Here is a 25,652-nt window from a genome sequence, read left to right as displayed (position 1 = left end):
CTTTGGTATATAGCATCACTTCAGCTATACTGTGGTATGTTACGTGCACCACTTCAGCTATACTGTGGTATGTTACGTGCATCATTTCAACTGTAATTTGGTATACTACATCATTTCAGGTATACTGAGGTATACTACAGCACTTCACGTACACTTTGGTATGTTATATCACTTCAATATAACGAATGAATACTATATCTCTTCAGTTACACCCTGGTATACTGCATCTCTTCAGTTTTATTGTAGTATACAACAACACTCCAGCTATATTGTGGTATACTTTACCACAGGCTATTCTCTGGTACACTGTCTAATCAGTTATTCTTGGGGTATACTGGAGAAACTCATGGATTAGTGTGGAAAGAGTAGAAAGATATCCTGATGTTTAATCTCTTAAAACCAGTAAAGCTTTCAGGTCGTCAGAAGGAGGCGATGAGGACGTAAACGGTGGATTTGAAGCAAAATATTCATCAGATCTATTATCAGATGTGTCTGTGGTACTGCTCGCAACTGCTGTGATTGGTGAATCATTCCATTGCTGGACAGTCCATTCGAATGAAAAGTTCTTCACCTCATTTGACGTAAACCGTTTGTCCTCTCGCGCTTAGAATAAGATCAGACGAATGTATCATTAATTATTTTGTCTAGCTTATCGATCATCGAATAATTCTGAATATGTGTATTCGACCATGCCTTAACCTCTCTTTTAAGCTAATGATTCTGAATACGTGTATTAAACCATGTCTTAACTTCTCTCTTAAGTTAAATATATTTATATCATTCAGTTCGTTTCTCAGTCCGGAAGTCCTTTTGATAACTGGTATCACTACCTTATCCATTCTGTCAATATCTTGTGGTAAGTGTGGTGACCAAACTCAGTACAGTAGTCAAGGTAGGGGACGCCATGACAACTTGCATACGGGTGAGGATAATTTCCTTATGTATATATTCGATCGCCCGACACATGAATCCAAAAATTTTGCTCTCGACTTTTTCTACTTATGTGAACTGATTACCTGGCTTTAGGTCCCCCAGAGATTATTACACTCAAGTCTGCTCCCTCATTTTGCTTTGTAGTTCAACAGAATTCACACCGTAAATTGCTTTGCTTGTTTTTGCTGCCGAAATCGATTCATTTGCCACCTTTGAGCTCAATAAATCTGGTTATCTTTATCATATTGAAGCCGCAGACGTTCAATATCTGTTGTAGATTTATCTCCCAGCTTTGTATCGTCTACGAAGGTCGATATCGTACAATGCCGTCCATTATCGTCTTCCCCAGATGCCTTGGGTCGTGATTTAGCTCGATGTAGTTAGAGGAGGAGAGTTGGAGGAGTGTGGGGTAAGGGCCTCCCTCACCATCACTCATCGTTCTCGTGAATCCGTGATGAAGACGTTGGCTCTGGCGGGAGGTCTTCCTCATCATGACCCCGCAGGTGTCATGGACTGATCATCAAGACGCTGATGACGGTGAGGCTACCTCATTATCACCCACCGGTGTCATGGACTCATCATGAATGCTTGGCAAGGGGCCAGGGACGCTGGGGGAATGGCAGCTGGCTAAATAAGTCGGCCGTCTAGCTCCTCATGAATGATAAAACACGGAGGAGGCCGGCCGGGCAGGTGTGTTAACATGGGAGACGCAGGAAGATAAGCGATCGCCTAAAGTCTTGGTATTCACATTACGATCGAGCCTCACGTAGCCATTTGCAGCGACTGCCGACGTCAGCAGAGCGTGTAGTTCTCGCAGTGTATGTTGAGTGAGGAATACTACTACGATCCGAGGGAACGTGCACCTACGGCCAGTGCTGAGGTGGTCGATGTCTTCCAGGGACAGATGATTTCTCTCACTCGCCGCACCACAAGGCAATACTGGTTCAAATTGTTCATCTAAGAACGATTCCATGGCTTCCAGTTTCTTTAGATATTCGTCAGCCTATGCGTTTTCTATTGTTTGATGTGAAGGAAAAGGGGGAATGTGATGTATAGGCGTGTCAGGGTTGGTCAGAGTAGCTCATGCCACATCATCATCAGTAGCGCCGTCGCCCGTGAGGTGGAACCCCTCAAAGTTCCCACCTGCGTCAAGAAAAACACCACCCACTAGGGTACGGTAGACCCCGTGTGTGTGTGTGTGTGTGTGTGTGTGTGTGTGTGGGTGTGTGTGGGTGTGTGGGTGTGTGTGTGTGTGTGTGTGTGTGGGTGTGTGGGTGTGTGTGTGGGTGTGTGTGTGTGTGTGTGGGTGTGTGTGTGGCTGTGTGTGTGGATGTGTGTGGGTGTGTGTGGGTGTGTGTGTGTGTGTGTGTGTGTGTGTGTGTGTGTGTGTGGGTGTGTGGGTGTGGCTGTGTGTGTGGATGTGTGTGGGTGTGTGTGGGTGTGTGGGTGTGGGTGTGGGTGTGTGTGGGTGGGTGGGTGGGTGGGTGTAAAATATAGATCTAGAATTGGCAATTTGCATTTCTTGCTTCTTATTCCATTGGGAGTAATGCGTTGTTATCGTATTTTTTTTTATAGAAGACAAAAAAAAAAAATAATGCAACTGTAAAAATGTCGATTTGGAGAACATGCGTCTCATCTGATACGACGGAGCGCCTGTGTAGCTGAAGGTGTCAAAGAGATTGACAGGCATAAGAACAGACAGGCCCGGCAGATACAGAAGCAGACAGACAGACGGACAGACAGACATTGGCTTTTAGTCAGACACGAACAGACAGATTGACGGGTACACGGATGGAGAGATTAGCTGGTAGACAGACATACAGAGTGGCTCGTAGTTGGAGAGACAAAGTGGCCTGTACTTGGACAGGTAGACAGATGCGTAGGTACACAGACAGAGAAATTAGCTGGTAGACAGACAGAGTTGCTCGTATTTGTACAAACAGACAGATGGGTAGGTATAGAGACAGCTTTGCTGGTAGACAGACAGGTAAATATACAGAGTGGCTCGTATTGAGACAGACAGACATATAGGAAGGTATATAGACAGACAGTTTACCTGGGAGACAGACAGAGACGCAAACAGATAGATTCGTTCGTATTCGGACAGACAGACAGACAGATGGGAAGGTACATAGAGATATTAGTTGGTGGACAAACGGACAGGTAGACGGAGGGGATCGTAGTTAGACAATTTAGTAGAAAGACACGAGTGGCTAGTAGACAGACTGACAGAGAAAGTAGACGGACTGACAGAAAGACATACAAACAGAAGGACAGACGGCAAACGGAGACAGACGGAATGAGGTAAATGCAAACACAGGGACGAGTTGGAAGGTAGACAAGTAGACAGATATCCAGACAAATAGGCAAACACGCAAATAGACAGACTGGTTGGGGAATAAACAGACTGGCTTGCAAACAGACAGATCCCTAAAGCCTAAAGGTAACAGCTAATATAGTATTTATAATCTGATCCTCCTGAAAGGATTCAAATTAACTTATTGTAAGATTCAGCACAAAAAAAAGAAGAATGAAGTTAGATGTATCAAAGAGAACGCTCCCTGAACTCTCACAGCTTGAAAGCTTGGAGAGATTTGAGTTCGAAAAAAAGTCTTCAGGAATTATATTAAGAAATCGTACTCAAGAAAGTACTTAGAGTAAGATCCCGTGGTTCCCATTCCAATAGTCTTGGGTTCAACCCCGAGCACATATAGGTGCAATACTTTATGCACATGGGTATAAAGAGGGAGGGTACCCTTTATACAAAACCCCAGAGAGGATTTAACCCCTCATACAGAACCCCAGAAAGGATATAACCCTTTATACAGAGCCCCAGAGAGGATATAACCCTTTATACAGAGCCCCAGAGAGGATGTGAATCTTTATACAGAACCCAAAACACTTGTAATGATATACCTGCATCTCGTTAGCTCCCAGTGTGACGCCTCTGGTATTGAGCATAACACAGGAAACTGGATTCAAGAGATCTGGAGAAATACATTTCTACACATGCTGTAGCTGCCCCACGATTGCAGAATTCCCATCCTGTGTGATACATATAACTTATTAGTTTGTAATCACACACACACACACACACACACACAGCGATCATTATATATATATATATATATATTTTTTTTCTTTCATACTATTCGCCATTTCCCGCATTAGCGAGGTAGCGTTGAGAACAGAGGACTGGGCCCTTGAGGGAATATCCTCACCTGGGCCCCTTCTCTGTTCCCTCTTTTGGAAAATTAAAAAAAAAGTGAGAGGGGAGGATTTCCAGCCCCCCGCTCCCTCCCCTTTTAGTCGCCTTCTACGACACGCAGGGAATACGTGGGAAGTATTCTTTCTCCCCTATCCCCAGGGATATATATATATATATATATATATATATATATATATATATATATATATATATATACAGAGAGAGAGAGAGAGAGAGAGAGAGAGAGAGAGAGAGAGAGAGAGAGAGAGAGAGAGAGAGAGAGAGAGAGAGTATTTGTATGTGTTTCTTTCTCTTTATGTCAATATTTGTTCATGATTGCTCCAGGACCAGTTTATCTGTAGGATTGCAGGACCTCTTCTTAATAGGCTCCTGCAGCCCAAGGCTGCGCTACTTCCAGTCGCAGGGAAAATTAGACTCTTTTGGAGTGAGGATGACACAGCCTCGCTAAACGCGACTCTTCACTTACAGTGTAACCCTCTTGCGGGCAGAGGCAAATGACAGGTCTGGCTTCTCGCAAAACCCCGTCGTAAGAACTGGTAAGTACTCTCTCTCTCTCTCTCTCTCTCTCTCTCTCTCTCTCTCTCTCTCTCTCTCTCTCTCTCTCTCTCTCTCTCTCTCATGCTCACCATCTTCAGTCCCTTCAGTGTATCTCTCCCCGCTGATCATCTTCCAGTTGGCCTGTAATGACCGTAATGACCCGTCCAGAACAACACTTCGGGGCCCCTCTCTCATTCCCTCCTCATGTGTGAGCGTCCTCGGTGTACGTATCTGCCGGCACTAACAGCTCTCTCGTTGTTTCATATTTGGTAAAGGCAAGTCGTCCATGGAGGCTTACCTCATCCCTGTCCCACGCAACTCCCAGCCCATAAACAACCGAACAAAACAAAAGTGTTGAAACTCGTACGTCTCCTGCAATTCAACCACAGCCTAGCGGAGAGGTTAGAGGATCCAGGCAGAGATTCGACCATCCGTCCATCATTTTTTTTTCTTCTAGGTTTAGTGAGGCTGGGGTTGTGTTAGGTTAAGTTAGTTTCGTACCGTAACGTAACCTAATCTAACCCTACCTCACTGAATCTGACCTAACTCAACCCAACCTAACGTCATCGAGCCTCACCAAACCTAACTTAACTCAGCCATAGCTAACCAAACCAATCTAACCGAACCTAACCAAAGCTAATCTAACGTAACTTAACCCAAACTAACGTAATATAACCCAACCCAACCCAACCCAACCTAACCTAACCTAACACAGCCCAACCAACCAACCCAGCCCAACACAACTAAACCAAACCAAACACAACACAACCCCACCAAACCAAACCCAACCCAATCTAACTCAACCCAACCCGAAATAACGAAACCTAAACTGAATCAGGAAAACATTGGCGGGGAGGCCGAACCTCCATGTGACCCAGGCTCAACTCGAAGTGCCATAAAGCCAAAAATGAGAGATTCCGAAACTAGGCTTTTATCATACTCGGTGTCGTGTTACGATGATCCGTCAGAATTAGACACCAGTAATATATATATTCTACGACTCTTGAGACATAGATGATTGGTGAGGGAGGTAGGTCTGACCTCGGGCAGAAGACGAGAGCTGTCTGTCTTGAGGATGAAAGTGGCCCACACGCTCTTGCCAAGTTTTTGTCGCTGTTATTGACCTGGAACTTGCCGTGTCGGGGCGTCGACCTGGGCGAGAGGAGTGGCAGGGAGATGTCAGAAGTGGGATGGCCTGTGGTGCGATGAGTCACGAGGGTTTGTTATTGTAATGGGAGTGGAAGAAGAGGGGAGGATGGGTAGAGTGATGATGATGATGGATGGGTCGAGTTGGCGGCTTGGTGTACTGAGATGGGTCTGTGGAATGGACTAGGGGGTGCTTGGAGTACTGAGACGGGTCCGTGGAATGGACTGGGGTGCTTGGTGTACTGAGATGGGTCTGTGGAGTGGACTGGAAGTTTGCTATATTGAGATGGGTCTGTGGAATGGATTAGGGTGCTTGGAGTACTGAGATGGATATGTGGAATGGATTGGAGTGGAGTGTACTGAGATGGCTAGGTCTGTGAATTTGATGGTTGGGGGGAGGAAGAGTGTACTGAGGTGGGTCTGTGGAATGGATTGCGGGGGTGGGGGAGTGTACTGAGATGGCTATGTCTGTGGAATGTGGTATAAGGTGGAGTGTCATTGCGACGTATCCATTTGAAATGGGTTATTAGGAGAGAGAGAGAGAGAGAGAGAGAGAGAGAGAGAGAGAGAGAGAGAGAGAGAGAGAGAGAGAGAGAGAGAGAGAGAGAGAGAGAGAGGTTAGTATATCTGTGACGAATCGGTGGGAAGGGATCTACAAGAAGGGTAAGTGATAAACCTCTAGCACAGGATGAGTCCCTGGCATAGGGTGAGTCTCTCTCATGGAATGAGTCTCTAGCGTAGGGTGAGTCTCTGGCATAGGGTGAGTCTCTAGCACGGGTGAGTCTTTGGCATAGGACGAATCTCTGGTATTAGGTTAGGTGTCTGGTATGTGATGAATCTCTGGCATAGGGTGATTCTCTACCATAGGGTGAGTCTTTGACCTAGGATGAGTCTCTGTCATAGGGTGATTAATGGCATGGAGTGAATCTTTGGCATAGGATGAGTTTCTAGCATAGGGTGAGTCACTGGCATAGGATGAGTCTTTGGCATAGGATAGGTGGGTTGGGCACGCTAGAGAGGATGGGAGAGTCTGTGAGTTGGAGTCATTGCGATGGGAGGATCTTATATGACATGTTAGTAGGAGGAAAGGATTATGAGAGATGAGTCACTAGGGTAGAAGGGTTCTGTGAGATGAGTTACCAGGGTAGAAGGGTTCTGTGAGATGAGTCACTAGGGTAAAAGAGTTCTGTGAGATGAGTCACTGGGGTAGAAGGGTTCTGTGAGATGGGTCACTAGGGTAGAAGAGTTCTGTGAGATGAGTCACTAGGGGGTAGAAGGGTTCTGTGAGATGGGTCACAAGGGGGGTAGAAGGGTTCTGTGAGAGGGTCACTACGGTAGAAGGGTTCTGTGAGATGGGTCACTAGGGTAGAAGACTTCTGTGAGATGAGTCACTCGGGTGGAAGGGTTGTGTGAGATGAGTTAGTGCAAAAATGAGTTCTGTGAGTTGAGTCTGAGAGACAAGTCGGTGACACAGAAGGATTCTGTGAGACGCGTCCGTGGATTAGGAGGGATATTGTGAGATAATTTAGTGAGACAGAGAGGGGTTCTGTGAGGTGGTATAGTGGAACAGAAGGGTTCTGAGGGTGGAGTTAGTGGGATGGGAGGGTGACTAGGATGAGGTGAGTGGGAGTTGTAGCTAATGTAACAGAGAAAGTGACGGGTTAAATTATGTGGGGATAATTCACTGGAATGATATATCAATACTGTATATCATGATAACTTATTAGCCTGGGGTAATTAGAGGATGACGATTATCATCATGTGGAATCACCCAACGGAGCGGGAAGGGAACACCCGGCAGGTTGGGGCTCGGGGTAGTAGTAGTGAGTAGATAAAAGTGGATTCACCTTAGTTTGGATTGTGATAAACGATGAAAATAGAAAGGAAAATATTGTGGGTCACTAAATTCTCGCGATCAGCGTCAATAAATGGAAGCATAGGAATGCAGATTAAAGATTATATACATATATATATATATATATATATATATATATATATATATATATATATATATATATATATATATATATATATATGTGTGTGTGTGTGTGTGTGTGTGTGTGTGTGTGTGTGTGTTTTGAAAAGATTAACAACGGCAGAATGTGTGTGTGTGTGTGTGTGTGTGTGTGTGTGTGTGTGTGTGTGTGTGTGTATGGTGTGTGCGCAGCCTACTTAGACTGATGGGAAAGACAGTCCTGTAAACCACACCACAAGCGACAAATGTAGCCTTACATAAACATCACATTTCGGTATGATGGATGGAATCAGGTGCAGCAGTGAGGTAATATGTAGATAAAGCAGCAATTTTTTTTTTTTTTCTTACAAGGTTGACGTAGATGCAATGGTATTTCTTCGGCGATAATATCTTGATCAGTAAAACCAGAGGGAGGGAACAGGCATGTCCTCAGAAAAACAGGGTTGTGCAGGTCACTGAGACGTACGTCATCTTGTTTTTCCCTGATAATGAATCAGGCTTTGACAACCTCGTCGTGGAGGAGGTCGGTCGCTCTCAGCCCTACTGGCTCCTCGCTCACCCTCACTCACCTCCACCTGGGTTTTTTTGGGAAACCTTCGTTGAGATGGTCCCTTTAGCTTTTACTCTGTCCTTGTAATTATTCGGGAATCATTCCTCGTTCTTGGCAAAGCTTGATTGCATCATATATTGCATCATATATGTCGTAGAAGGCGACTAAAAGGGAAGGTAGCGGGGGGCTGGAAATCCTCCCCTCTCTTTTTTTTTTTTTCCAAAGGAAGTAACAGAGAAGGGGGCTGGATGAGGATGTTTCCTCAGAGGCCCAGTCCTCTGTTCTTAACGCTACCTCGCTGACGCGTGAAATGGCGAATAGTATGAAAGAAAAAAGAATAATATATATATATATATATATATATATATATATATATATATATATATATATATATATATATATATATATATATTCACCAACCAGCTATCTAATCACTAACTAAAACCCAAACCCGAGGCTGAAGAGTTAGGCTGGATGAAAGTCAGATAACCAGACCAGTACTGGAACTCGAGTTTCCTTAATTTACTATGAGACAGAGTTTCTTGTGTGTGTGTGTGTGTGTGTGTGTATGTGTGTGTGTGTGTGTGTGTGTGTGTGTGTGTGTGTGTGTGTGGATGTGTGTAATCGCAGTGGACTATAGAGGTGTGAGTGTAGTCGTCCGTGGAACAGAGTCTGATGGCTGATGAAGTGATAGAAGTCTTATTATTTACGTCATGTACTCGAAGATCCAAGCTCTCTGATTATATACAGGCTATATCTTCCAAGACGATATAACAGTCATTTTCTATATTAGAATGATATGATTTTTGTAGAGATTCAAAATGTAATAATTGGGATTCACGAGTATCTTTTTTTCCCGGAGGAGGACTTTCAGACTCTTGTAATGTGACGTATGTGTTTGTTATGAGTTGACCGACTTTTAGTTCATTCTCATACCAGCGGCACAGGAGTGGAGTGGAGTGTACCAGCTCTGCACGGGAATAATGATGTGCCATACGGTCATATCATGTATACTCACCTCCCTCCCTCCCTCCGTCACTCTTGAGTGTAGATGCATCCTCTCCACACATCCCGTCTGAAGCCCAAGATATTTTTTTGTGGCTAATTAATCTCTGTCTTTCGTAAACCGAAGAGAACGGGGCATCATTCAAGAGAAAATTTCTCATTTGCTGTGTTTATAAACGGCTCGAAAAACTTGTTTATCTTCTTAACCTCTCGGCCACGTTGTATCTGACCTTTCCTCATCTCTCTCGCCACCAATTTTCTTCGCGACTTAAACTAAAATGCCAAAAACACAAGAATCGAACCCTCTTAAAAAGGAAGGAAAAAGATTCATACGAACGGGTCTGGGTGTCTGATTTACATTTTTCAACAGAGAAGTTGGTTCCATTGTCCACCACCATTAATGAAAAGCTTTAATTTTCTCTATTTACTTCAGCTTTCCTCCTCCAAGGAATATTCGCAGAAAACTGGACATATTAGTGGCGCGTAGCGCAAGAAAAAGATGGCTTCAGTTCCCTGAACTAGAAGGAAAATCGTACATCATCCGAGGAGCGCTGGATAATTCGTTATAGATGATCGTCCTGTACACGACCGGATCTCTATCGGGCGACATCATGACGCCTGCTGATCCCTTTCCATTTATAATATTCGTTTAGGCTTGTCACCTGGCTCTTGCCCCAGTGACAAATTATTAGCCTCAGTCATCCGGGGTCACTCGCTAAAGGAGGGGACTGTGATCCTGGGTACGTGTTTTAAAGGGCTGAAGTTGGGTGTTTGTCTGTGGATCTGATTCGGGATGAACACACACACACACACACACATATATATATATATATATATATATATATATATATATATATATATATAAAGATTGTATCTTTCTGTTTCATCTCTTAGTGGCTCAGACTTCGGCAGGTTATCTGATGTTTATATATTCTTGAGAGAGGGCCTGTCTGACTCGCCGTTCTTGAAAAGTATTATGGTTGTCACGGTGTGTGTGTGTGTGTGTGTGTGTGTGTGTGTGTGTGTGTGTCTGTGTGTGTGACTGGCTTCATAGACTTATATGTGTTATTTTTGGCAAGGCGAATGACTGGCTCTGTAACTAACTGGTTCACTTTACGGGATTCCCTGTCTCTCAGTTCGTATCTCGGTCTTGGTATATTCCTTTTAGGTGATGCCTTCGTGTCTTTCTCTTCTCCTGTGAGCGCTTGTGTTCATACCTCTTAGAATGAATGTCCTCCAGCCCCCTTCCCTGTATATTTGTATGTAGCTCAGTGGATTAGCTTCTTCATGTCACATTCGGTATATCTGGGATCGAAGACTGTATGTATTGCCGATTAAGTGCAGGTTTAATAAATCTCTTAGACATTTAGCTTATTATTCCTTTTTTCTCACTATGAACTGTTAGTTGAGCTGAGGTTACACTTCTCCCATGTTTGAAGCTTTGTCACTATACTGTTGCTCAGTTTCGTTGTGTACTTCATTGTATTCGGTGAGTCATCATACACTCATTACCAACCATCCAGAACCACAGAGATACTGTGCGTGACACGTAAAAATACACATTTGTGTACACATATGATGAAATGAGAAAAATGCTGGGTAAATTAATAATATATATGTACCAAGCAAAGGTCTTGGGCTCGAATCCTTGTTGATGGAGGACATTATATGTAATTGTGATATATATATATATATATATATATATATATATATATATATATATATATATATATATATATATATATATATATATATATATATTGGTAGCAGTTCTTTTTGTAAAAGTATTCTGTTCAGATGACCGGAGAAATGTCTTTTTTTATCAAATTCTTTCTGAAATATTCAAGTTGTCTCGTATGTCACATTACATGGGCGTGGAGGCTGTGTAAGATGCCTCCAAGGGTTATCCCAACGTTTCACGTTGAGACCAGCAAGTCATCTTCGAATCGTATTGTGATTTCAAGTTGAGCAACCCATCTTGCATTGATATTCCTCGATACATAACATGCATTGTCCTACTCTGGAACCGGTGGGAAGCGCTTCACGAAGGGCCCATCTCCCGCTTCCCTCGTAACACACATGTAATTTGCGTAATTTTCCACATTGCATGCACGAGTGACCGCATTCTGCTCTCGTCTTGACACAATTACTTTTTTTTCTCATGGTATGAACAGTCAAGTTTGGGCAGATGGACTGACGTCCTCTGCAGACACTGTTTTCAGTTTTATTATCATTCCTCTCGTGTTTAATAGTATTCATTAATATTAATTGAAGGATACTTAGGTAAATAACATGACTATCATACTGAAATATTTCACACACACACACACACACACACACACACACACACACACACACACTACCACACGTTTTACTGATGTAGTTCAGGCTCGGAAAGAGAATCTCTTTCAGAACTTCCACGTAATTTGTGAATATTTACGTAAAGTATGACGTAGGAAACTCATGACCGCGTGAAGCATGTGGGAGTCACCACCACAACCACCAGGTTTATGTAAGCATTCGCCAGAAAGATGCGTCCAGATCACACATGGAAACCAAACATGGATTAGACTAACAAAAGATGATAGATTCAGCAAATATACTGAAGGACATTAGTCGCCGAGCTTCTTTACATCACAGAAGCTCTCCTTTTTTCTTCGTGACGAACTACGTACAGTTAGCCTACAAAACGACGAGCAAGATTCTACACTGCAGTCCACATCTCTGACGATCGTAGTTGAGATCTTCAACAAACTAACGGAGCTCTCTATCGGCCGAGTCCTCCTCTGCTACATTTGCGTCCAATTCTCTCGAACGCAGACTCCTAACTCCTCAACCATACTTGTTCCTGAAGATTTTCTTTTGGAAAAGCAAAACTGCGACGCCTTTTTCGAGGACCTTCTATATAGGCTATTCAAAGACACTTGCAAGTGAGTTTAGTCTTTGGAAAAAATCACGAACAGTTGATTAAAGTTAACTTGTGTGACGAAAATTAACGAGGAACTGCTCCCCATCTATACATTCTGCAGGAGCTGAGAGACTCCACCTGTCTCCTTAATGCTACACTGCAGGTGAGGAATTACCTTTGGCGAAGTTATCAAAGTCAGCAATCGAAATAGAAAACGGTCTCGTCAAAGAACTTATCACTCCAGAGGAGTCCATCCTCTCCCGGCCACTGAATGTAACGGCAGCCTTGGATCTGTGGAAGCCCGTGGGTAAGGGAAAGAGTTCATTGGATTATAGCCACAAGAGACCCTTTACCAAAAGATTCCTGGGTTTGTATGATAATCATCCACATCTGTTTATCTCTCTCTCTCTCTCTCTCTCTCTCTCTCTCTCTCTCTCTCTCTCTCTAATATATATATATATATATATATATATATATATATATATATATATATATATATATATATATATATATATATATATATATATATATCATCGCCCCTGATGATGTGATTATTACACGAAAGTGCACTTGGGAGCATATCGTGTTTCATTTTCCCCGTGGACTAATAGGAATATACTTGATCACGTGCAAAATTGTGATCCTTTCCTATATATATATATATATATATATATATATATATATATATATATATATATATATATATATATATAAAAACATTGACTCTCTCCTAAGACCTGCATTTTACCCCTGGCGTGTAATAAAAGGCAGGTAACGAAGTATCAGACAAGCTGTTAAACTTCAGCCAAGAAAAGGAGCCAGTGGCTTCCCACCCATATCTCCGTGACAGTTCCTTCTATGTCCCCTGTTATCGCACACAGTCCATAGCTTTTGCCGGCCAGCGGTAAAATTGCCATAAGGAATGAATAGGTGGACATTGGTGGGCGGCAAAATATCCAGACCATATATCTATCTGTGAAATTTACCTACCAGATACTTCTTTTTCAGTGAAGATCTAACCATTTTTTTTTCTTAAGAAAACGTTCTATGAATAGATGGTTATGAGTTATAGATCAGATTCTGAAATCCAACATGAGTTTAGGGCTTTGAATTCGCTAGGCGACACACAGCGTAACAACATCCCAGATAATATCGTGTGAACATAAATCATAAAAAATATATATAGAAACGAAGGATAAAAAAAAAAAGTGTACAATATGACAGGGATTCCAACCCAACAAGCTCGTGATGCCATGTTACCAGGGTTGTAAATCCAGTGATATGGTAATGGAGGAGGAGACTAGCAGGGGTTTAATAAATGCCCACCGAGGAAGAGGCAGGTCTGGGAAGGAGGACTGGACGCTACCTGAGATAAAAAAAGCTTTTTTTTCCCCCCTCCCAGTTACAGAATCTGACGAGCCCGTATTTAGCAACCAGAGAACCTCCTCGGCTCAATGATCCCTCGCACTGTCGTCGAAGTTACAGCTCGTGTAATCAGGGTTTTTATAACGTAAGTTAATGCTCGGCGTATGATATATGTCCGGGTTTTAATGTCGAGAATTTATGGCCTTTTATGCCAGTTATAGATTCAGTGGGATATTTATGACACCGTGGCTCGATAGCCGGCCAGCCTACTACCTACGGCCGCGTTGAAATCTCCCAACGGTGGAAGGCAAGAGTCGTTCGCCTCACACCGCACGCTTGAACTGGAGGTATGACACACGGGAGATGGCATCTTTACAGTTACCTCACTGCTTCATTTCTTGGTAGAAATTCACGTGCTTCCTTGTGCTGTCTAGGTTTAATGGCTGTCAAGACTGCGCAATATCTTATGCCTTTTCTTTTTTTCATCAGTAGAACTCTAGATCTGTTTTGCAGTTATGCGAATCTGTTGGTACAACTCTCAGTGTACGCGTTGGTCTTCTTATGGTTACTATAATTATGTGAATGCATCACAGGTGAGTGAATTTCCCCTTGCTCTGTGGATCTCTGTTTCCCTTTGTTGTGATGGGTGATGGTATATGTGTGTTAATCTCTCGTTGTGACGATGGCCTCTGAATCTCTCACGGTATGTGGTGAGGCAGATCTCCCTTCGAACTGTGTAGATCCTGAAAACTCCCATAGTTGATCAGTACCTGGTCACACTTGTGGTACTGGGTCACACTTGCGGTAATGGATTAATACTGAATCACACTTGTGGTGATGTATGAGTAACGGGTCACACTATTAGTAATGGATGAGTAATGGGTCACACACTTGTAGTAATGGATGAGTAATGGGTCACACCTGTGGTGATGGATGAGCACTGGGTCACACTTGTGGTGATGGATGAGTAATGGGTCACACTTGTGGTGATAGATGAGTGCTGGGTCACACTTGTGGTGAGGGATGAGTACTGGGTCTCATCAATGACAGTGAGTGGGCTCTGGGTCACAGTTGTGTTCTAGATGAATACAAGGTCAGTCTTATGAAAAGGGATGAGTGTTGCAACTCTCTTGTGGCGGAGGATGAATACTGGGCCACACTGGCGACAGTGAGTGGGTTTTTGGGTCACACTGGTGGCAGTGGATGAGTACTGGGCTCAAACTAACAGCAGTGGGTAATATATTTGAAAAACTCACTCTACTCACAATAATCTGTGTATATGACATGGTATATCACATGAGATGTGCGGTTTCCTACTGACATCGAAGCCAGAATTACTTTACACTTCTAAGACAAACAATTTATATATTTTCTTGCTATAGTTTATATAGCGGTATAAGCTCGCGTGATACGAACCTATTAGACTCAAAGTTACGACTCCTGAATATACTGATACGACCTTTGAGTGAACACGACGGTACGACCCTCGAACATGATGGCCTGACATTTGGCCTCACTCTTCAGGGATGGGTCAAAGGTCAGACCATGATACCCAAAGGTCATACCGTTGTACTCGAGGGTCGTACAGTTGTGCTCAAGGGTTCTCCCCTCGTGCTCGTGGATCATAATGTCGTAGTCAAGGGTCGTACCGTCGAAATCATTAAGTTCAATTATTGTACCTTCTTGCTCGGCTGACGGGTCGTACCGTTAAGTTCAAGGACTGCACCGTCTACCTAGGCCCGACGATCGTACCGTTAAGTTCAAGGAACGTACCGGTACGACTTGTTCGGCTTAAAAATCGTACTGTTAGGTTCAAACATTTTACCCTCCTGCTCAGCTCAGAGATCGTACCGTTAAGTTCAAGAAATGTACCGTCTCGCTCGCTTCAAAGATCGTACTGGGGAGTTTAAGAAATGCACCGTCTTGCTCTAGGGATTAAGTCCATTTGGTTTCTGTTGACCAGACTCTAAATCTGAGAACGGACTATAAATAGAAAGAAATATCTATTCAGTTATTGATAAAGCCTTGAATTGTCAATGGTTATAGCTTCTTTTCAGAAGTTCTGAGGCTTTTCTAAATGATTATCTCTCTAAATGTGTCGCGTATATATATATATATATATATATATATATATATATATATATATATATATATGTATATGTGTGTGTGTGTGTGTGTGTATTGCAATTAAGATATTTCAGATACTTCTTTTGATTTAGAAGCACTATACATAGTTTGGTGATTAGCATTTTATGGTTTAAGAAAAACGCCCCTAATCCGGGATATATACGTGATAAAACGAAGCTTCATGCAAGATTATTTGAAGTGAAGGCAACCTGAGCATTTCACTTCATTACTTGTACAAACGCAGATAATCGGGAAAAATCTTTAGAATATCAATTTTTATTTCCCTGTGACGATAAGCTAACCGAATGGTGAATTATGCATCGTGCCCACCATTTATTGCCCTAAGTCAACATATAAACAAGATTTACAGTATTAGTAGCGGGTAGTAGCGAATTTCACGCCACTTCTGATGAATTGGGCGAATCAAGCTTAGATGCCGTAAAATCTCGAGCTTTTGGTCGCCTGGAGCCAGCCCTAGTGTGTGTGTGTGTGTCTGTGTGTGTGTGTGTGGGAGGCGGGAGGAACTATGGCTGCCTGGAGCCAACATGTGTAAAGGGGGGTGGTTGGCGGGGAACTTGGAAATGTTACAGACAGATCAGACACAACAAGACTTTTACAACGTCCAGCTACAGTGTGTCCAGCAATCAACGTGACTCTCTCTTTACCATCACCACCATCTTGGTAACGAGGGGCTTTAGGGGTGGTGGGTGGTGATGGCACACCTTCGAGGTTTTAAGGTTTGGGAATCGAGCGATGGGGTTTTCAACTGCCGTATTCGAAAGGACTTTAAGTTGTTGTGCTCAAAGGGTTTTTAGCTTTTGCACTTAAGGGGTTAAGCTGTCATATTCAAGAGGTAAGCTGTCGTGCTTAGGGTTTATATATATATATATATATATATATATATATATATATATATATATATATATATATATATATATATATATATATATATATATATATCACGTTGTGTTGTGTATGACGTTCCAAGTAAATGTAAAGTCACTGTCGTAAGTAAAGGAGTGGTCAACTCCAAATAACTTCTCTCGTCAAAAGAGTCCATGATTTCCCTGCCTTGATGTTGCAGGAACCCCTGAAAAAAGAATGGGCGCTCTGGCTCTGTTATCATTACAGGCTTTAGGCTCTCAATACATGACATTGCTATCTGTATCTTTATAAGAACTTCATCTCTATACAAGAGTATAATTACGTGACGTGAAGTTCCTTTTCGTGCAATTATAGAATCCAGTCATGTTGCCTAGAATCTAGTCACACTGCCATCAGAATTCAGTCGTATTCCCACTAGAATCCACTGCTACTGTCACCACGGAACCCTCGTCATCCTTCTTAAGGATTACCACGTACCCTTAAACATCCCTTAATACCTTCTTGATCGTGATGCTAACCCTACTTTAAAATCCTCCCACGCAGAGTTTGATCCTACCGTCAATCCAGCGATTCCTCATGCGATCCTTTCCTTATATCGTGTATCCCTCGGTAAGACGCTTTTTCATCATGCTTGAGCCTTATTGGTCGAATTCTTTCGTCGATCGAGGACGCTGATGGTCCAACCTTTGGCCGGGACTTGTACAGCGGGGTTGAGGTCGTCCGCCGCATGAAGGAACGGGCCGGCCTGGTGAGTTGTCCTCTCCTTGAAACTGAGGGATTTGAGTGAGTGTTTTGGTGACGCTGATGTGTACAGGGATGTTTAAAAGTGACAGACAAACAGAGAGAATGAGGAGTGTCCGTGTGTGTGTGTGTGTGTGTGTGTGTGTGTGTGTGTGTGTGATTACAATTTGTGTGTTTCGGGGAAAGGCTTTTACGCTCGTGTTGCCCCGTCTCTTAACCTTGTCTGTATTCCTTGTCTTTACTTTATGTCTGTACGCGCACACGTACACCGTAGCCTATGCCAGGTACCTCGGCTATCGGCTTAATGATTTACGTAATTACTGCTTTTTCACTGCTATTCGTATTCACTGCTTCTTCACTGCTATTCGTATTCACTGCCTCTTCACTGCTATTCGTATTCACTGCTTCTTCACTGCTATTCGTATTCACTGCCTCTTCACTGCTATTCGTATTCACTGCTTCACTGCTATTCGTATTCACTGCCTCTTCACTGCTTCTTCACTGCTATTCGTATTCGCTGCTTCTTCACTGTTATTCGTATTCGCTGCTTCTTCACTGCTATTCGTATTCACTGCCTCTTCACTGCTATTCGTATTCACTGCTTCACTGCTATTCGTATTCACTGCCTCTTCACTGCTTCTTCACTGCTATTCGTATTCGCTGCTTCTTCACTGCTATTCGTATTCGCTGCTTCTTCACTGTTATTCGTATTCGCTGCTTCTTCACTGCTATTCGTATTCACTGCTTCTTCACTGCTCTTCGTATCCGCTGCTTCTTCGTATTCACCAACTTCTTCGCCTAGCTTGCCCTCAACTCACGCACTACGTTTTTACTGGCATCTTTAATGATGAGTCTCATGCCCCTGGTCCCGTTTGCCCTCGTAAGGGTTCTTCGTCATCTCGTCCGATCCATACGAACGAAAGTTCCTCTCTTCTGTCTTTCCATCAACTTGGTCGTTTATCTCCTTCGTCACAGGGGCAGTCTTTGTTGCCCTGTGGTTGGTTGGTTGGTTGGTTGGGCTGCCTAGAGGTCATTAAGGCCCTCAAAGTCAAGCTATTACAGCCACCAACAGGAGAATCTTTGAACACTTTCTTTAAGGTATTCAGGAAAATGTCAAGACCACGTTTACTCTCACTGCAACATGGCCCGTCAACCCTTCAGTTGAATCTTCAGATCTTCACTAAATTATTGCATGACTCCGTGGATGAGGTGACCAAACTAGTATTACGCTTAATATAAACTAAGAATACGTCATTAATTTCAACGTTTCATTGTCCATGAGCTTTCAAACACATCTGACGTTTGATGGTTGTGTATTTTTGAGGTTAATTCCCTGACAGTTCTAATATTTGTCCCTCTGATGTCAAGACTCCAATAATGGCTTCTTTGCAGTGTTTATGTTTGTGTGTGTGTGTGTGTGTGTGTGTGTGTGTGTGTGTGTGTGTGTGTCCTTCAAAGATTCACGCACATGTCCTCCACTACCTATAGATAAGGACCAAGTCTTGTGTCTATTTCTTTTTTTTGCTTGTCCAGTCATCGATCCATTTCTGCCATCGTGTTTCTCCGCAAGTTTGTTTCCTTATGTATACTCTCTCTCTCTCTCTCTCTCTCTCTCTCTCTCTCTCTCTCTCTCTCTCTCTCTCTCTCTCTCTCTCTCTCTCTCTCTCAGTATTAATGACAGTGATACACCCGTGAAGGACTTGCATCCACAAGACAGCGCTGGAGGTGTAAGACTGACGAGTGTACGGGTGTAAATAAACCTGACTCGGGCACGTAATGTGGAGTGTTGGGGGAGGAGGGGTTGACTTGCTCTAGCATATGGCGCCCTTGTTTACAAAACAAGGGAATGTGTCCGGAGTCGTCTTGCATAAGGGTGGGTCAGCGTCCCGCATCTGTACCCTCCACACATGTCTTCCGCAGTCTCGAATTTATTTACCTTGCGAAAGATATTTTTTTTCCCCCCTTCGGTTACTTTATTGTTATAGTGAAGGCATAAAACGAATAATAAATCTTTTTGAATTAATGTCGGCCTTAAATTTTCGGGTCGACGAATTCAAAACGCAGGGGTACGAACACGCTCGTTATCACCGCTGAATCTCTTATTTGGCTTATTTGGTCCCCGCGGGGGGGCCCCGACCCCCGCCGCTCGGGAATTAGCATATCGTGAATTCGTTTCGAAGTTTGAAATATTTTATCGCGGGGTATCGGCGTCTTCGAGAGGCTGGGGTGTCGAGCGTGCTACAGGTGGGAGGGTGACTGGCTCGCTGGGACGGAGGCAGGTGGGATAGACGGCAGGATGGGATGGGAGAAGAATTGGGAGGGAGGAGGGGTGTGCGAGAGGGTATGGGAGGCAGGAAGGAGTAGGAGGAGGAGGATTGGTGTGAGGGAGGGCTGGAAAGCAGGAATGGGTGGAAGAGGAAGGATCGGTCGGGGTGTGGTCGGGGATGGGGTGGGGGGTGAAAGGCAGGATAGGGCATGTGTGAGAGGAACTGGGCTGGGAGGCCGACTGGGGAGGATAGTGAGGGAGGTGAGGGAGAGTGAGGGTGATGAAGGAGACAGGGAGAGAGGGGAGGAAGAGGAGGAGGAGGAGGAGGAGGAAGGTGATGGAGTGCAGCAGGGAACCGCTTGATTTGACGATGTGTGTCGTAAATGCAAGATGAACCCTTAACACGCTAGTGCATATACACACGCACACGCACTCACACGGGCCTCCGTGGTGTGGTGGTTACCGTTACTGACCATGACTTAGCATGGGTCAGCCCGGGGTCGAACTCTATTGGGTTCGAATCCTCGGCATGGCAGTTGGCCTACGCCCAACCCAGGTGTTCATCCTCGTTTAAGGTTGGTCGATTATTAGGTACGATGTCCGGCTGTTTTGTTCACTAGGAGAAAATTGTGTGTATGTGTGTGTGTGTGTGTGTGTGTGTGTGTATGTGTGTGTGTGTGTGTGTGTGTGTGTGTGTGTGTGTGTGTGTGTGTGTGTGTTTTATGTATACATATATACATATGAGTAAAGACGGTTCATATATACAAGGTTAATAGATAGCACAGATATAATGCCTTCTGCTCGTAACACACAAATAGTGATCACACACGCACACACACACACACACACACACACACACACACACACACACACACACACACACACACACACAATTTTCTCCCAGTGAACAAAACAGGCGGACATCATACAAATAACCGTAATAGATGTGAAACATAAAAAGATACTAGTTTTTTTTTTTCTTGTATTCTTCGTGAGGCCCAAAAAAAAAAAAGGAAAATGTTTGGAGGTCACGCGAGAGAAATTGGCCTAACTCATCACCCGGGGGGTCACGTTTTGCCTCCCTTCACTGGAACAAACTCGATCAGGTTCCTGGAATCCATCGGGCTCCAGCCACGAGGAGGGGAGGGGTAAAGTTAGGGGGGAGGAGGTGAAGGTGGAAGAGGAGGAGGAGGAGGACAAGCAGGGTCTGGAGAGGAGCGATGGTTGGTCGCCCGCCCCTCAATCACTATCATCACGGCTTCCTCAAGGTCGGCGGTCGTGACCGGCGCAATCTTCCGCTACAACGATCGGCTGGCCTGAGGGATTTCCCGGTGACGGGGTATAACACGTCCTGTGACGCAGGGCACTGGGGTGTTCCACGTCCTGTGACGCAGGTTGACGGGATGTTCCACGTCCTGTGACGCAGGTTGACGGGGTATAACACGTCCTGTGACGCAGGGTACTGGGGTGTTCCACGTCCTGTGACGCAGGTTGACGGGGTATAACACGTCCTGTGACGCAGGTTGACGGGGTGTTCCACGTTCTGTGACGCAGGTTGACGGGGTATAACACGTCCTGTGACGCAGGGTACTGGGGTGTTCCACGTCCTGTGACGCAGGTTGACGGGGTATAACACGTCCTGTGACGCAGGGTACTGGGGTGTTCCACGTCCTGTGACGCAGGTTGACGGGGTATAACACGTCCTGTGACGCAGGGTACTGGGGTGTTCCACGTCCTGTGACGCAGGTTGACGGGGTATAACACGTCCTGTGACGCAGGGTACTGGGGTGTTCCACGTTCTGTGACGCAGGACACTGGGGTATTCCACGTTCTGTGACGCAGGTTGACGGGGTATAACACGTCTGTGACGCAGGGTACTGGGGTGTTCCACGTTCTGTGACGCAGGGTATTGGGGTATTCACGGTCTGTGACGCAGGTTGACGGGTTATAACACGTACTATGACGCAGGGTACTGGGGTGTTCCACGTTCTGTGACGCAGGGTACTGGGGTGTTCCACGTTCTGTGACGCAGGTTGACGGGGTATAACACGTACTATGACGCAGGGTATTGGGGTATTCCACGGTCTGTGACGCAGGTTGCCGGGTATAACACGTACTATGACGCAGGGTGCTGGGGTATACCACGTTCTGTGACGCACGGGTGTCTGGGGTATACCACGTCCTGTGACTCAGACAGTTCAGCAGACAGCTCTGCTCTTTTTAGGGCGTATGTCTAAAGAGTGTGCATGTGTGCGTTTAAATGTTTTTGATTACCCATTCGTACAGTGTCCACCAAAAAGAATAATTGCCCCCCCCCCCCCATATATTTTCAAAGGCGATATATGGCAAAGGTTTATCGTCGATATGAGCATATGACGCTCTCAAAGTGAAGTCATCGCACATCTGGTGTCTGAGACTAGTGTTCCTAACGGTGTGAGCACCAGCCACCCGCCTCAGTGTGCCTCAGGCTATACTGACGGGTGGGTATTCTTTCTTTACTCTTCCAGGCTGCTACTTCAATTTGGGAATTATGCTTTTGGGCGCTGTATTTCTTCCACTTGTGCTTCAAGATGGTTGGCTCTTACCTTTCTAAAGGGGCGAAAGCTTGAATGCTTTCCTTGGAGCATGAAAATCTGGGTACACGTGAGATCCCTAAACGCACTGGGCGCTCAGAATGCAGGATCAAGCGGCTGCCTCCTGCAACATCTTATTAGTGCCTCGCCTCATTCAGAAGATCAAGGCCTTATGGACCCAACTTACAATGCTTCAGGAACCTTGGCAGTTCCATACCCAGACGTCTGCAGATAGTAATTAAGGCCAAAGAAGAGATGACACAAAAAATAAAAAAGATAAAAGAATGTGAATGTGTTAAGGTGAACCATGACCCTCTGTACAGTAACCTGATTCATCAAGTGAGACCAACGTTTCGACTCCCACCAACACCGTACACAAGATGACTTCTAATGTATCCGATCCCCAATCATTCCTTTAGCGGCTTCATCTTAAGTATATCATACCCCAGTCAATGCTTCCAATCCCTAGTCACTCCTCTTGCGTCGTCGAGTGAACTATCTTTAATCCTAATCAGTTCTTACTACGTCAATCCATCTATTCTGCCGTCAGCTTCCCACTCATGTTGAACTTCATCAACCATGCGTCACACCAACTTTGGAATTTGTCTACGTCTTATTTGCCTACTTCATGAATACGGCATCATCCGCAGACATATTCAGGGACGAGTATAGCTCTTCTGGTGACTCATTCACACAGATCAAGAAAATCAGAGGTACCATGGCCAAACCATGCGGCACGTTACTGGTAACCTGTGTCTGATTCGAGAAGGCTCCCTGACATGCGTCCTTTGTTCCCTTCCACTGATGTTCTTACTCATCCACTGAAGAACCCTCTCCTTTACAACTTCGGGAAGATCCAGCTTCTTTACCAACCTCCTGTGTGGTATAGTGTCAAATGCTTCCTGGCAGTCCAGGAACATGCAATCCCAGCACTTCATTTGTGTAAATGCTTCCTGGCAGTCCAGGAACATGCAATCCCAGCACTTCATTTGTGTAAAGCAGAACTCGATCTCTCACTTAAGTGTAGGAGGTTGTTACAAATGATCATTTTTCTGAAACTGTATTTTCTCTCACTGAAGATTTCTCTTCTTTGCCAGTAGCCGACCGTTTTCTTTCTCGTTATCTTTTCTAGTTATTTAGCAGATTACATTCATCATAGAAATCAGTATGTAGTTCTACGAAAATTTCCTCAGTCTCGTCTTTTTTTTTTTAGATTTCAAGGACAGACGCGCCATTTGCCCTCTTCCATTTTCTTTGGTACTGTACTATCCTCCAGTGACTTAATGAACAATATTTCAAGCTGGTCGTCAAGTGTTGCTGCGTCCTTGCTCGGCAAATATGGAGAAACTCCATCAGGGTCATGAGCCTTGTATGGGTCAAGGCCATTTAGTATATGTCTTTTCTCGCTGTTCCAACGTTTTGCAAGACCTCTGCCCCGTTCCACCTCGCTGGTGTTGGGGCCATTTTGTCTTCCACTTTAAGGAAAAAAGAATAACACTTTTGAACTTGTCATTCAGCTCCTCGCATACCTTCACATCCTCCTCCTCCTCCTCCTCCTCCTCCCCAACCTTTCCCTTGAAATTCCATAGCCACATTAGCTGATGTTTGACTGACAGTTTGGCCCCTGAGGAATTCCTTTAAAAGTTTCGGATTATCTCGTGCCTTTTCCATAGTATTCCTTTCGAGGTATTGCTATTCCTGATTCCTTGTCTTGCTCTACTCGTTCCTTGTTCCATAATACCTATCGAGTGATGGCTGGCTGTCAGCCCGCCAAGAACTCCTCTTCTGTACATTTCCTAAATTCTTGTGCTCTTTGTCTTCATTTATTGAAGCATATCTCTTTTCTGACCCTTCCCCTCTACTTACAGTTGAAAGTTTCTATATCTGTGTGTGTGTGTGTGTGTGTGTGTGTGTGTGTGTGTTATTACTGTTGGTGAATTACGTTTCCTAGTCTGTTTTTGTCAACTGTTTTGTGTTACTCTTAGTCTGTAGATATTGCACACACACACACACACACACACACACACACACACACACACACACACACACACACACACACACACACACACACACACACACACACACATAATCATTCTTCTTTTTTTAACTAATGTTATTCTTATGGATGAAGACGATCATTAGTTTAGTGATATAAATGAATTTTAAATGTTAGAAATTAATCTATACATTAGTATGAACAGTTACCAGTAAGTCATGTACAATTTTCTCATTTTTGGTTAAAAATCCATTAGTTTAGTATGAAGGAAAGAAAATATACTCTTCCTCCTTTGCATAAACTTGGCATATCCCGCCTCCTGACTGACACTTGGAGTCATTTGCATATCCTTTAATCAATTATGCTTTCAGTGGCAGTCGATCAATCAGTCAGTCCAGCCGCTAGAGCCGTCAATCATAGACATAACTCGGACGCCTTTACTTAAATCTCTTATCTTGCCTTGTTATCCCTTCCATTTGTTGTATCGTCCTTATGTTCCCTCGTCCAACTGATCTTCCTCTGTTCCTCCTGACATGCGTTCAGCAGTTATTGTTATTCTTTATCCCTTTCTTTTTCATCTTTTCTTTCGTCTTCTTGCTTCACCCTCGTATATATATATATATATATATATATATATATATATATATATATATATATATATATACATAGGAAAGGATCACAAATTTGCGCGTGATCAAGATATTCCTATGAGTCTACGGGGAAAATGAAACACGAAAAGTTCCCAAGTGCACTTTCGTGTAATAATCACATCATCAGGGGAGACACAAGAGAGAAATATAACAGTCAGTTGATATACATCGAAGAGACGAAGCTAGGACGCCATTTGGTAAACATGTGATTGTCCATATATATATATATATATATATATATATAATATATATATATATATATATATATCGTAATGTATCTTACTCCTTACCTTTGATTTTCTATGTCTTGTGCCTCGCTTCTCCGTATTTCCTCTATCCGAATCATGATCTGGTTCTCCTTCTCTTCGTCTCTCTCTCTCTCTCTCTCTCTCTCTCTCTCTCTCTCTCTCTCTCTCTCTCTCTCTCTCTCTCTCTCTCTCTCTCTCTCTCTCCCTCCCTCCCTCTCAACCCCTTCGTACTTCTCCCTCCCCCCCCGTTTCCTCCCTCGCTACACCCCCCTCCCCTCCCCCCACCGGGTCCCTGCTCTCCCTGTGCCTCACGCTACACTTGGCGGGGAATTGATGGGTATGGTAATGGCGTTGGACAGGCCGTGGCAGTGCGCGTCACAACGCCTTGCCTGAGCGATCACGCGCCAGCTTGACTCGCTGGCGGAGGGGGGGAGAGTGGAGGAGGGGAGGGGTGGGAGCAGGAGGAGGGGGGACCTGGTACTGGAGGAGGGGGTAGAGTCAGAGTACGAAAGCAGGGA

Source organism: Panulirus ornatus, chromosome 2 (assembly GCF_036320965.1).
Source record: "Panulirus ornatus isolate Po-2019 chromosome 2, ASM3632096v1, whole genome shotgun sequence".
NCBI classification, from domain to species: Eukaryota; Metazoa; Arthropoda; class Malacostraca; order Decapoda; family Palinuridae; genus Panulirus; species Panulirus ornatus.
The sequence above is the reverse complement of the archived record's forward strand: the minus strand, read 5'-3'. Positions refer to the sequence as shown.